The following is a 13,880-nucleotide window of genomic DNA, read 5'->3' as shown; positions in this document are numbered from 1 at the left end:
CGTCCAATGCGACGCTTCTGATGTAGGTGTTGGTGCCGTTTTGTGGCAAAACCATACTGACGGAGAAAAGGTGATCGCGTATATGAGTCAGAAGCTGTCCGCTGCGGAGAGGAAATACAGTAGTACCGAACGAGAATGTTTGGCTGTATTGTATGCTGTAGAAAAGTTTAGGCTGTATATCGATGGAGTAAAATTCACGGTAATTACTGATCATGAGTCACTTAAATGGCTGATGAACCTTAAAGACCCCTCAGGTAGACTTGGGAGATGGGCGTTAAAACTCCAGGGGTTCGACTTTGTGGTTGTCCACAGAAAAGGCAAACACAATATCGTGCCTGACGCGTTGTCTAGGGCTATTAACTGTGTCATGGAAATCACTGTAGGTGATAAATATCAGACCTGGTACAATGAGTTGTTTAAGCTGATTCAGGAAGATCCCACGCAGTCTCGAGAATATCAGGTTCGTGATGGCAAACTTTACCGCTATCAAAAGTCGAATTTGGGATTGCTCTACAATTGGAAGCTTGTTGTTCCTCCCGATCAAAAATTAGAAATTTTACGGAAGAATCACGATGATGTCGCGCATTTAGGAGTATCAAAAACCATAAATCGTATCTCAGAAAACTATTTTTGGAAGGATATGCGAAATGAGATCAAGGAGTACATTCGTTCGTGTTCCGTTTGTAAAGCCTCCAAGCCACTAAATGTGAATTCGCGTGCACCAATGGGCCACCCTAAAGTAGCCAATTTTCCATTTCAGGTGATCTCGATGGATTTTATTGGTGTATTGCCGCGTTCCAAAAATGGCAACACGGTCTTGTTTGTAGTGTCCGATTGGTACTCTAAATTCGTCTTTCTACATCCTATGAGAAGTGCCGATACTTCAAGAATGTGTGAGTTCATTGAGAAACATGTTTTCCTAAAGTTTGGTGTCCCCCAGATTGTTATTTCCGATAATGGAAGTCAATTTATTAGTAAAGAATTTCAAAATTTCCTACAAAACTACGGGGTTGAACATCATAAAAACGCCGTTTATCATCCTCAAAACAATCCCGCAGAGCGTGTGAACAAAGTAGTTGTTTCTTCAATTCGGGCCTCGTTAGGAGAAAATGCTTCACACAAGGACTGGGATCGTAATATACAGATAATAGAGTATTCCATAAATACAAGCGTACATGAATCCATCAAACTATCTCCTTATTTCGTTCTCTTCGGCCGAAACCATATCAAATACGGTAAACAATACCAAGAAACGTCTACCGATGCATCGGATGCTTCGGATGAACTGAGTACCCGGTTTCAAACGTTCGAAAAAATCAAAGATATCGTCGGGCGCGAGCTATCGGCAGCGTACAATCGCCAAAGCCATTACTATAATACCCGAAGCAAAAATCTGACCGTTTTTCGGGCTGGCGATATCGTATGGAAAAGAAATTATTGTCTATCGAAAGCGTCGGACAATTTTTGTGCAAAACTAGCTCCTCTGTATACACAGTGTCGTGTAGTATGTAGAACTGGTAGTAATACCTATGATTTAGCAGATATGCAAGGCAAATTTTTAGGTAATTATTCGATTCAGGACATTCGTCCTATATAGCTCGTTTTTTTTTTTGTTAAAAGTCTTCGCGAAAGATGAAGCATCAAAACTAATATTAAGTCGTTTATTATATCAATACGATTTGTTACTGCAGAAAGAAGTACGTATAAAGCAGCACACTAAATGATTAAAGTCTTCTGGCCAGGACAGAAGCATTTTTGTTTGAAAGTCTTCGAAATCAGAATCCGGAGCATTTGTTCAAATTGTAAAAGTCTCCTAGTGGGAGCATCTTGCGGTTCGTTTAGATTTTAGAAAAAAATGTGTATAAATTTTCTCGTTGTAAAAATTAACTTCAAAAATTTATATTTTTTTTTTCTTCTTTGAGAAAGAAGGTAGTGTAACGATAATTGTTCCAAGCACTGTGCGCAAAATCTGCTTGCCTCTGATTGGTTATTAAAATATAAGTGTTCCCGCCAACCACAAACTTTTGCGTCTCAAAGTAGGTAGGAAAGCCTCCGCGCAAATGATATAAATAGAGGCCTCATAACGCAAACCGAGATCATTGTGTGCAAACCTGTGACGAAGAACAGTCCAGCCTCCAGAGCAGCTAGCAGAGCAGATCCTACCTGCAAAGGAGCACAGTGGTTGTGTGTCCAGCAACCGTGCTGAAGCCGACGAGGGACCCAGTCCAGTCGAGCAGCAACCAGCCTACCTGCAACCCCAACGAAGCCGGCGGCACCGAGGTGGAGTTCAACTCGCTGAGGGCCTGGTTTCTCAAATTGTAATTTTCATTGCATGAAACCAGAAGAAGAGTTATATCAGGTTATTTTTCCCAACTAGTCGCCATCCCACCGGTGTCCACCGATACGTGTGTGCTTTTGGTTGCATCGATTTTGATCCGCAAGCTGCAGATTTCCTGAGCTACCTACTTTGCATGTGAAGGGAGAAGATTTGTGCACGTGACTACAAACCGACGTAAGTCATCCTGTGTGTGAACCAAAGCCGTTTAGTAATTGCGACCTTTTTGTGCAGTGCCCTGAAACGCAGTCGGTTTTTATTGTATCCTGGAAGACCCGACTGACCGGCGGACCAGTGCAGATCGTTGTTGCTGTCTGTTCCTGCCTCGCGTGAATAGGTCGTCGCGGAAAACCAGATAAGTGGCATGCATGCATGAAAAAAAAAGTGAAAAGCCAGTAATCGTGCACGAACTTTTTTAGTTTCTGGCATATGGTTTGCGCGTAGTTAGAGTATCACCTAGAATTTTAAGCTCTAAATGTGAATTAGTTCTTTGAAAATTGGCCAATATACGCAGTAGTTTAATGTGGGTGAGAACACTTTGATTAATATAGTAGTTTTTTTTTCTGATTATTGATTTTGTTTTATTATTTTGTGCTACGGTGTTTTGAACAGCTTCTCCATAGAATCAAGTGTGGTCGGACCTACGACTGGCCGACAGCTAGCGGGCAACCTAAATTGAGGTTCCGGCAATCCAACTTTTGGATTGGCGCATAAGCTGGAATTTTTCCAACGAGATTTTGCTGCAATTCGGGCATTCGTTATTTTTGCTGGAGGTTTCTGTGGTCCCACCGGGAGAAAACGTTACAAGGCGGGGTTGGGTATTAGAGGGTTAAGCAAAAATTAATAAAGGAATGGAAATTCTATAGTTCTATTTCTAGTGAGAATAGTAAAAAAGTCTATAACGGAAAATATTTTCTGGCATTTATTTTTAACCAAATTTCCTAAGAAAGTTTTTGAATAGTTTTGAAAGAAATTCTGGACGAATTTATGTCCGACATTTACAAGATTTTTATTTGTAAAACTCTTTAAAATATTTCAAGATGTATTAGTATTTGTCCACAAATTTCTTCTGCATTCTACACAAATCTTGGGATTTTTCCAGGAATCCTGTCATAAATTACATCCCAAATTGAGAAAGATTATCTGTGGAAAACCCAACCAGAAATTTGAATCGAAATTATCAAAAATATATAAACATGAACTCCGCGCCTGAAATTCTTGCAATAATGTCTCTATAAAACGTTTCAACAATTCCAGGATTCAATTTGAATAGACCGTACGTATGTTAAGCCAAACCAAAACCTTTGATTTCAAAAAATCTTCCAAATTCCGCTTCTACCGAAATTCTTGCAATTTTTCTACAAATCTGGAGCGTGAACAGTTTTTCAAAATATTTCCAAGAATTTCCGGCAGAATTGAGCAAGACTATTCGCAAACATTTATGAACTCTTCGTTCTACAGTATGTTAGGATTGTATGGTGACATATTTGAAGAGCTCCTCCAGAATCCAGGTAAATACTTCTCCCAGGAATTACGAAAAATACTTGCTAAGATTTTACCATGCGTATTCGTTTGTGTGTGTCAGTGTCCTATATGGTAATGAAGGAGTTTCCAAATAAATTTGTGAGATCGTTTCATACTTTTTCTTGAATGCGACATTTTGACATTGTGGCTTCTTTTAGGATATCGATCCACAAATGAGTGTGGACTTGATAACCAAAGAGCATTTTTATAAATGTGGACAGGCCTACTGCCCAGTATTGTTTTGTAAATTTGTCAAAGTATTGCTCGAGCAGTTTTGCATGGGATTTTATCTGGAATTTATCAAGAAATTTCTCGAAAGATTCTTTTTGGAACTAGTCAACGGGTTTTTTTTTCAGGATTCTATTGCAGCTGTTCATACAAGAATTCTCTCAAGGATGTTTCAGAAATTCCTTTAAAGTTTGCTACAGAAATTTGAACGTGTATGCCTTCAGAGATTTCCTAACAGCTCCTTGCATGATTATATCTAGAAGTTCTAGCAAGCATTCCTCCAGCCATTTCAGCAGGAGTTTTTTCGCAGATTCCTGCTGAATTTCTTTAGTTTTTTTTTTTTCAATTCCTACAGAAGTTCTTTCATGTACTCCACCTTATATTCTCCAGAGGTACTATCAAGAATTATTCCGGAGATCTTCTAAAATTCCTCTATGAATTGGTTTTTCACAAATTCCTCTATAATATTCTCAAGTGATTCCTCCAGAAGTATGTTCAGGGATTTCTCAATAAAATCATCCAGGTATTCCTTTAATGACTGCTTCATGAATTCATTCGAGGATTCATTGATACCTTGATACCATTGATACCTAGAACTCCTGAATCTGGCTGGCGTCTTTGGGAAATCTCTTCTGGGATTTTCATGAAATTCTTTTAGGAATTCCTTCTGAGATATCTCAAGGTACTCACTCGAGTATTATTTCATGAATCTGCACTGGAGTTCTTTCAGGCAATTCTTCCTTAATACATTGCTTTAGAAATTCTAAAAATTCCTTCAGCGAATGAGTGTAATCTTTTAATAACTGACACTGACACTGAGGAAGATTACAAGTAGTAGTCGAAATACGCGTATCTGTCAAAGGATAAGCAACATAGGGCGGAATTAAAAGGTACGAAACTGATTACGCTCATTTGAAGAGGGTATTCTGCTTAGAGGGTTCGAAAAGTCGGTACAATTGTTTTTTTTGTGCAATTTCAGTAAGAGCGGCTGAAAAATTTTTGGAAGAATTTATTCCTTTACAAATTTCTGAAGAAATTCTTTCAGGAATTCTATTGAAATTTCCTCCAGTAATTTTTCTTGAGGTTTTCTTCAGGAATTCGTCTATAAAAATTTCTTATGAATTATAAAGAGATGAACCAGCCTAGGGCTGAAAATCTCTATAATAAAGAAATAATAATAATTATGAATAAATTGTTAGCAATCCTCTAGGAATTCCTTGTATCCCAGATGTTCCTCCAGAGATTCCTTTTAAAATGTCGTTCCGGCAGAAGTTTCCTAACAGTTTCTTGCTAGATTACATCTAGAAATTCTAGACAAGAATTCCTCCAGAGATTTCTGCAGGAGTTCTTTTGCAGATTCCTTCAGATTTTTTTTTTGTCAGGAATTCTTTCAGAAATTCCTGCCAGAATTCCTACGCAAGTTGTTTTAGGTATTCCTCCATTTATTGTCCTGGGATACCATCAAAAATTACTCCAGAGATTTTCTCAGGCATTGCTGCTAAAGAAAATTCTCAAAAGATTATTATGAAATTTCCTTCAGGGATTTCTTCAGAAGCTCCTAAAGGTCCTTGGAGTAATACCTGCTTCATAAATTCATTCGAGGATTTATTCAGATCTTTCTTCAGGATTTTTTTCCGACATGTTACTAGTGATTCAAGAGTTTTACCAAGGCTTTATTCATTGGCACTTCCTTCAAAATATGTCTTTCTCCAGAAGTGTCCTTTGTGATTCCTTGAAGATTTCATCCAGGACTTTAATTTTCAGTAGGATTTCATTTCGTATCTTCAGAAATTGCCCAAGAAGCATTTCTCCTGAGGTATTGCGCATTCATCATCTTAGAATGAATAAGTGCGCAGAAGACACCGACACGATTGCAAAATCGCAGTTTTATTCATAATCCCGCACATATACTAACTGCGAAAGGGTTCCAGTGGGGTGGGAAATGCGCAATATCTCCAGAAGTTCTTTCAAGGATTGCTTATGTAATTTCGCCTCGGATTCCTTCAGAAACTCCCCGAGGGCGTCCGTTAGAATTCTCTTCAGGAGTTACATCGGAAACTTCTTCGTAAATTCCTTGACACATTCCTTCACACATTTTTCCAACAATTCCTCCAGGATATTTTTCTTGAAATTATTTCCAGAATTCGTCCAGAAGTTTCGGAAGAACTTCTTCTAGGATTTATTTCTGAGATATCTGGGGGTTTATTCCAGAAATCTTTCCAGAAATCTTTTAAGAATTTTCTTTAGGGATCTCCACAGGTATGTTCTGGAGTTCTTTCAGGGATTTCCTCTTTGGGAATTCCTTCAGCAATTCTCAAAATTCCTTCAGTAATTTTAAGTGAAATTTCTGGAAAAACTGCTGAAAATCTATGGGGAATCTTTGAAGAAATCTCAGGTGGTTTTTCTGATGGAATCCCAGAGTCAATCCATGGAGGGATTACTAAAACAATCCCTGAAGAAATTTCTGAAAAAATCTTCAGTCTAGTTACTGTAAAAATTCCCGAAGATATTTTTTAAGTAATCCGAGGAACAATCCAGAAGGAATCTCAGGAAGAATTTCTGAAGAAAATCCTGGAGGAACGCCAGATAGAACTTTTTGGAAACGCTTGGAACTTCGAGATAATTTTCTGTGGAGCTTCAGAAAAGCTCTTTGAGAATAAATGGAAATAGAGATCCTTCAATGGACTACACCCGATTATTTTTTTTGGACGGATCGGTTTTCTGCAATAATTTTGATACTAATAACATGTTTTAAAACTGTGTCTCCATGTGTATAAAATTTCATGTAAATTGGTCCAAACTGACTAAATTATAGTAAAATAAAAAATAAAAAAATAAAACAAAAAAAAAAAGAATGTTGTGTAGGTATGTGAAGAATTTTCTTTAAAAAAACCCTGGAGGAATCCAAAACAAATCTTGAGAAATTTCCAATGGATATTGTGAAGAAATTCCTAGGAAATATTTCTGTAGGAATGTCCGGATCCGTGGAAAAATCCCAGAGGTATGCTTAGAGGAAACGATGGCGAGATTTCTGGGGAAATGTACAAAGCATTACTACTAGAACTACTGAAAAAAAAAAACCCTTCTGTATGAATTTCTGCTTGTGAAGAATTAGCATTATTTTAAATTCAGAAATAAAAATAAAGAAATGAAAAAAAAAAAACTCCAGGGATCCAGATATTTTATATTTCTTAACTATTTAGATTTTCAACCCTGGGATGGTTAATCTCTGAATTCAGAAGTTGTTTCAAGGATTGTTTCAGAAATTCTTTCGACCAGCGTTTTTTTTTTGTTTCAGAATAGACATTAATGTTTTTGCCCTGGAGATTTCAAGTGAATCCTTGACCTAATCCATCTCCCAATCTCCCACTACGTAGTGCTTATGAGGGTGTAGATGAGTCGAAGGCCTTTCTTAAGTAGGAGCTACATCAACACTTCATTCTCATATCCCAGATAAGTTATCTGAGATAACGATAAAGATGGGCTTAATGACATTCATGCTTTTCGTATCCTAGCTTAAGATTGGTGCAAGGTTAATTCCCCAAACTTGGTCCAAAAAATCGAAAGGTACACGAATGCTGTAAGTATTTATTCAATTCACATAATATACCGTAACTACGCTAACGCTCTCTGAAGAATTTTCTAAAAGATTTTAGACAAGAAGGCAAGAAAAAAACGAATTAATTCCTGGGGTAATTTTCGAAAATATCCATAGTGCAATTTTTAAAGGTATCCAATGAAAATTTTCTAAATAATTCTTTGAAGTAATTTTTGCAGGAATCCCTGGTATAATTTCTAAAGGAAACTATGGCAATTTTTTTTTATGGATCTCTGATAGATTATCTTGAAGAACTCCTGACATGAACCATTGGAAGATGTTCTTCTGAAAACCTTTGCAGAATTTCCGAAGAAAATCATAACTTTTGATTTTCCATTCAGAAATCGCTGGAAGAATTTTCAGTAAAGACCTCAGGAGAAATTTCTTAAAGGTCCATAGTGCAAATTATGTTTTTATAGGAATTTCTGTAGTAATGCATAGATAAATTAATAAAAGAATTCCTGGGGAACTTTGTTAAGGAATCTGTCGATGATGTTCTGAAAAAAACCCTTGGAGAATTGTGTAATCTATAGAACATTTTCTGACGAAATCCATGGAAAGATATAAAAGAGTTTTTCAGTTCTTGGTTTCTGTATTGGGTAAGTTCATAAGAATAGAATTCATGTGTTCTATTAAAAAAATAAGAATTAAGAATTAAGAATTAAGAATTAAGAATTAAGAATTAAGAATTAAGAATTAAGAATTAAGAATTAAGAATTAAGAATTAAGAATTAAGAATTAAGAATTAAGAATTAAGAATTAAGAATTAAGAATTAAGAATTAAGAATTAAGAATTAAGAATTAAGAATTAAGAATTAAGAATTAAGAATTAAGAATTAAGAATTAAGAATTAAGAATTAAGAATTAAGAATTAAGAATTAAGAATTAAGAATTAAGAATTAAGAATTAAGAATTAAGAATTAAGAATTAAGAATTAAGAATTAAGAATTAAGAATTAAGAATTAAGAATTAAGAATTAAGAATTAAGAATTAAGAATTAAGAATTAAGAATTAAGAATTAAGAATTAAGAATTAAGAATTAAGAATTAAGAATTAAGAATTAAGAATTAAGAATTAAGAATTAAGAATTAAGAATTAAGAATTAAGAATTAAGAATTAAGAATTAAGAATTAAGAATTAAGAATTAAGAATTAAGAATTAAGAATTAAGAATTAAGAATTAAGAATTAAGAATTAAGAATTAAGAATTAAGAATTAAGAATTAAGAATTAAGAATTAAGAATTAAGAATTAAGAATTAAGAATTAAGAATTAAGAATTAAGAATTAAGAATTAAGAATTAAGAATTAAGAATTAAGAATTAAGAATTAAGAATTAAGAATTAAGAATTAAGAATTAAGAATTAAGAATTAAGAATTAAGAATTAAGAATTAAGAATTAAGAATTAAGAATTAAGAATTAAGAATTAAGAATTAAGAATTAAGAATTAAGAATTAAGAATTAAGAATTAAGAATTAAGAATTAAGAATTAAGAATTAAGAATTAAGAATTAAGAATTAAGAATTAAGAATTAAGAATTAAGAATTAAGAATTAAGAATTAAGAATTAAGAATTAAGAATTAAGAATTAAGAATTAAGAATTAAGAATTAAGAATTAAGAATTAAGAATTAAGAATTAAGAATTAAGAATTAAGAATTAAGAATTAAGAATTAAGAATTAAGAATTAAGAATTAAGAATTAAGAATTAAGAATTAAGAATTAAGAATTAAGAATTAAGAATTAAGAATTAAGAATTAAGAATTAAGAATTAAGAATTAAGAATTAAGAATTAAGAATTAAGAATTAAGAATTAAGAATTAAGAATTAAGAATTAAGAATTAAGAATTAAGAATTAAGAATTAAGAATTAAGAATTAAGAATTAAGAATTAAGAATTAAGAATTAAGAATTAAGAATTAAGAATTAAGAATTAAGAATTAAGAATTAAGAATTAAGAATTAAGAATTAAGAATTAAGAATTAAGAATTAAGAATTAAGAATTAAGAATTAAGAATTAAGAATTAAGAATTAAGAATTAAGAATTAAGAATTAAGAATTAAGAATTAAGAATTAAGAATTAAGAATTAAGAATTAAGAATTAAGAATTAAGAATTAAGAATTAAGAATTAAGAATTAAGAATTAAGAATTAAGAATTAAGAATTAAGAATTAAGAATTAAGAATTAAGAATTAAGAATTAAGAATTAAGAATTAAGAATTAAGAATTAAGAATTAAGAATTAAGAATTAAGAATTAAGAATTAAGAATTAAGAATTAAGAATTAAGAATTAAGAATTAAGAATTAAGAATTAAGAATTAAGAATTAAGAATTAAGAATTAAGAATTAAGAATTAAGAATTAAGAATTAAGAATTAAGAATTAAGAATTAAGAATTAAGAATTAAGAATTAAGAATTAAGAATTAAGAATTAAGAATTAAGAATTAAGAATTAAGAATTAAGAATTAAGAATTAAGAATTAAGAATTAAGAATTAAGAATTAAGAATTAAGAATTAAGAATTAAGAATTAAGAATTAAGAATTAAGAATTAAGAATTAAGAATTAAGAATTAAGAATTAAGAATTAAGAATTAAGAATTAAGAATTAAGAATTAAGAATTAAGAATTAAGAATTAAGAATTAAGAATTAAGAATTAAGAATTAAGAATTAAGAATTAAGAATTAAGAATTAAGAATTAAGAATTAAGAATTAAGAATTAAGAATTAAGAATTAAGAATTAAGAATTAAGAATTAAGAATTAAGAATTAAGAATTAAGAATTAAGAATTAAGAATTAAGAATTAAGAATTAAGAATTAAGAATTAAGAATTAAGAATTAAGAATTAAGAATTAAGAATTAAGAATTAAGAATTAAGAATTAAGAATTAAGAATTAAGAATTAAGAATTAAGAATTAAGAATTAAGAATTAAGAATTAAGAATTAAGAATTAAGAATTAAGAATTAAGAATTAAGAATTAAGAATTAAGAATTAAGAATTAAGAATTAAGAATTAAGAATTAAGAATTAAGAATTAAGAATTAAGAATTAAGAATTAAGAATTAAGAATTAAGAATTAAGAATTAAGAATTAAGAATTAAGAATTAAGATGAATTGTTTTAAGAACTTTTTTAAGAAATCTATCGATAAATTTCGATCCACAAAAATTTATAAACGTAACAAATGGAAGGACTTGTAAAAGAGTTCTTAGTTTCTTGATGATTGTTAACGGAATTGCAGTGAAATTCGTGAATAATTCTATGGATTTAATGAAGAAATCTCTGGAATAATTCTTGAAGGAATTCTCAAAGAAATCTGCTAAGAAATCCGTGGCAGATTTTTTCAAAGATTAACATCGGTTAACAAAGGTTAACATCGGAATAAGGGGGCATCCATTAAGTGCGTCACGCTCATAGGGGGAGGGGGGTTCAAGAAAGTGTGACAAGTAATGCATTAGGCATACGAAAACCCGTATGAAGGGGGGAGGGGGGGGTCTAAAATTCCCAAATTTTGCGTGACGTACTAAATGGTTGCCCCCCTAAGGTATTTTGATACATCATACACTGATGATGATGATTTTCTCATAACCACACTACGTACGATGATGGATTGGGATGGGATCTGATAAGACCCCTTCTCGACATCGACGACGACGACGTGGAATATGATTGACTGAGACAGCACCACCGGGTGATTCCAGTAGTGGTACACACGTACCGACGTATAACTCTTCATACTTTATTGCATTTCCCAAGACAGACCAGCTAATTGGTTAGACTCGATGCGCGCGGTTCGTTAGCTCCAGTCCATTGTTTCGCGCGCGGCGAGAGTTTAATCTAAATTTATGCTGCGTACGTATCTACGAATTAGTGACTAGGCTTCCTAGGTTGTGCTACTTCTGGGTTTTTCGGGGGCGCCACCCCCTTTCGATTTCTGTCTATTGTGTGCTGCCGATGCGATGGTTGGTGATAGTGGGCACGATTTTGGATCGAAATTCCCAAGAAGTGGTAGGTACTAGTCTTCCATGGAAGTACTTGCGCTTTCCTCTAGTTGCACTTCCATTGTTCAAGTCATGCTCAATTTGGAGTTGGCGAAATTTTCAATTTTGAATGCACATAATTTCACCGATTAACTTGGTACCGATGATGATACTTATTTTCTCATAAGTAGGCATCGATGATGGGAAGCATTTGAACCGTTTAATATTTCGCTCAATAAGACGGCAATATGTGCAATATGGACGAGTTTTGTTGCCAGGCAGGAAGGCAAAAGGTTACATGGCCTGAATTCGCTTCGGTAAGTGATATGCAACTTCTAGTTGAATCAGAACTCTTATTCTTATTTAGTTTGAAATAAAATAGATCGACACGTTAAGGAAAAACCATTCAATGTTTGTTGAGTAAATATACATACATTAAAAGAAGAAACATGGAACGAGCTCACAGATCCGTGTATGTATTTTAGAGTATAAAATCTAAAGGAACTGTGTGACAGCTCATGCAGGATGGCATTTTTCGACCGACATCAAGGTTAGAATGCATGTATTAGAGAACGCAGCCAACTAACTAAAAAAAATGAAACTCCTTCGAGCCGGATTTGAACCAGCGACCTATGGATTACTATTCGACCTTGAAAGGTATCAACTACAGTCCACCGCTCTACCAACTGAGCTATCGAAGGGTGTGTGCTTTGACGAGAAAATTTACCGATAACACTCGGATTGTGCTGTAGAAATAAATACGATTTGTGCCTCAGTAATTGTTTATTAATCCATACATTTTTAATCGAGAAATTCGTCGTAAACACGTTTTTTTTTCGGCGACGACAGAATCACTTTCGCCTCAACTTTTCATAGTCTCACGTTCCGAAAATATCTCCATTCCGGCTGGTGTTGTTTTACTCATTATCGAACAGCGTACCGACCGGGTGAGTGCGGTCGGTGTGTATCACGTTTCACGAACGAATTATGATAATGTGCTGCTGCTGCTGTTGCTACCTACATACCTATATCTACATCCAACATGTAGGTATGAGCGGTAATGTTTTTTTTTTTTTTTTTTTGTGTAGGAACTAGGCATGTAGCGCCGTAGATAGGTAGCAGTTTCAAATTTTGCTTTCCATCGCATGTTCGTGATTTTTTTTTTCCTCGACTGATCGTTTGCGCGCGATGATGCTTACCTATGTGTGTATAAGCGTTTTCCTCGTTATTATCTGCACCAAACGAGCGAGCCCGGGCATGCATGCAAATGGGAACTCTGTTGAAGCGCGGTTTCGCCGCCGAAGCACTTATGCTTCAATCAGCGCTCGCGTGTTTACCTCCTCTACAGATAGGCGTGATAGGCCGCGGAGGTATGCAGCAGCCCGGCCGCGGGTTTCCTTCCTTTTGAAAAATTATTCAATTGAAGATGTTCGAAGGCGCAAATGTGTGGCTTCCGGTGGGGTATGGATTATCCGGATGGGGAAAATATAACGGTGCACCAAAAACCCAAAAAATATGATTGCTCTTCAGTTGTGGCCGTACCCTATCATACCTTGATACCTTGTTGAATACAAAGTAAATTACTCCAGCTCCGAGCGTGTGTTCAGCAGAGCACCGGTTTTGGGCGATGATTGCAACAACTTCAAACACATCTCCATCAATCACTTCCTCAGCACTAACACCTCTAAACCTGTCTCTGTCTCTTCCCGTATTCTACTTGGCCCATGGCTGTGTGTCTCCAGTTCCGCACTCTGCGAAGGGTCCGCAAGGGTCCGTAGATGGTACGCAACACCTCCCGTTCGAAAACTCCAAGGGCGCGTTGGTCCTCTGCACGTAGGGTCCATGTTTCGTGCCCATAGAGGACGACCGGTCTAATCAGCGTTTTGTAGATGGTTAACTTCGTGTTACGGCGAACTTTATTCGATCGTAGAGTTCTGCGGAGTCCAAAGTAAGCACGATTTCCTGCCACAATGCGTCTCTGAATTTCTCTGCTGGTGTCGTTGTCGGCAGTCACCAGTGAGCCCAAGTATACACGAATTCTTCAACCGCCTCGATTTCATCACCGTCGATATAAATTCTGGGTAGCGGGCGCGCTGATTCCTCCCTGGAGCCCTTTGCCATCATGTACTTTGTCTTCGACATATTAATGACTAATCCGATTCGTCTGGCTTCACTCTTTAGTCGGATTTACGTTTCCGCAATCGTCTCAAATTTACGAGCAAT

At 34.5% G+C, this 13,880-nt stretch overlaps 1 protein-coding gene and 1 non-coding gene across 2 annotated transcripts in view; one reads left to right on the top strand and one right to left on the bottom strand.

The window, feature by feature from the left end:
* The window catches only part of LOC109421249 (centaurin-gamma-1A), a 560,936-nt gene that overhangs the window by 409,603 nt on the left and 137,453 nt on the right, over positions 1-13,880 (top strand). The window lies entirely within an intron of this gene.
* Positions 12,260-12,358, bottom strand: Trnay-gua (transfer RNA tyrosine (anticodon GUA)). Its single transcript has 2 exons — positions 12,322-12,358; positions 12,260-12,295 (listed from the first exon to the last, which is right to left on the bottom strand). It is a non-coding gene; the product is annotated as a tRNA-Tyr (tRNA).

This window comes from Aedes albopictus, chromosome 2 (genome assembly GCF_035046485.1).
Source record: "Aedes albopictus strain Foshan chromosome 2, AalbF5, whole genome shotgun sequence".
NCBI classification, from domain to species: Eukaryota; Metazoa; Arthropoda; class Insecta; order Diptera; family Culicidae; genus Aedes; species Aedes albopictus.
The sequence above is the reverse complement of the archived record's forward strand: the minus strand, read 5'-3'. Positions and strand labels throughout refer to the sequence as shown.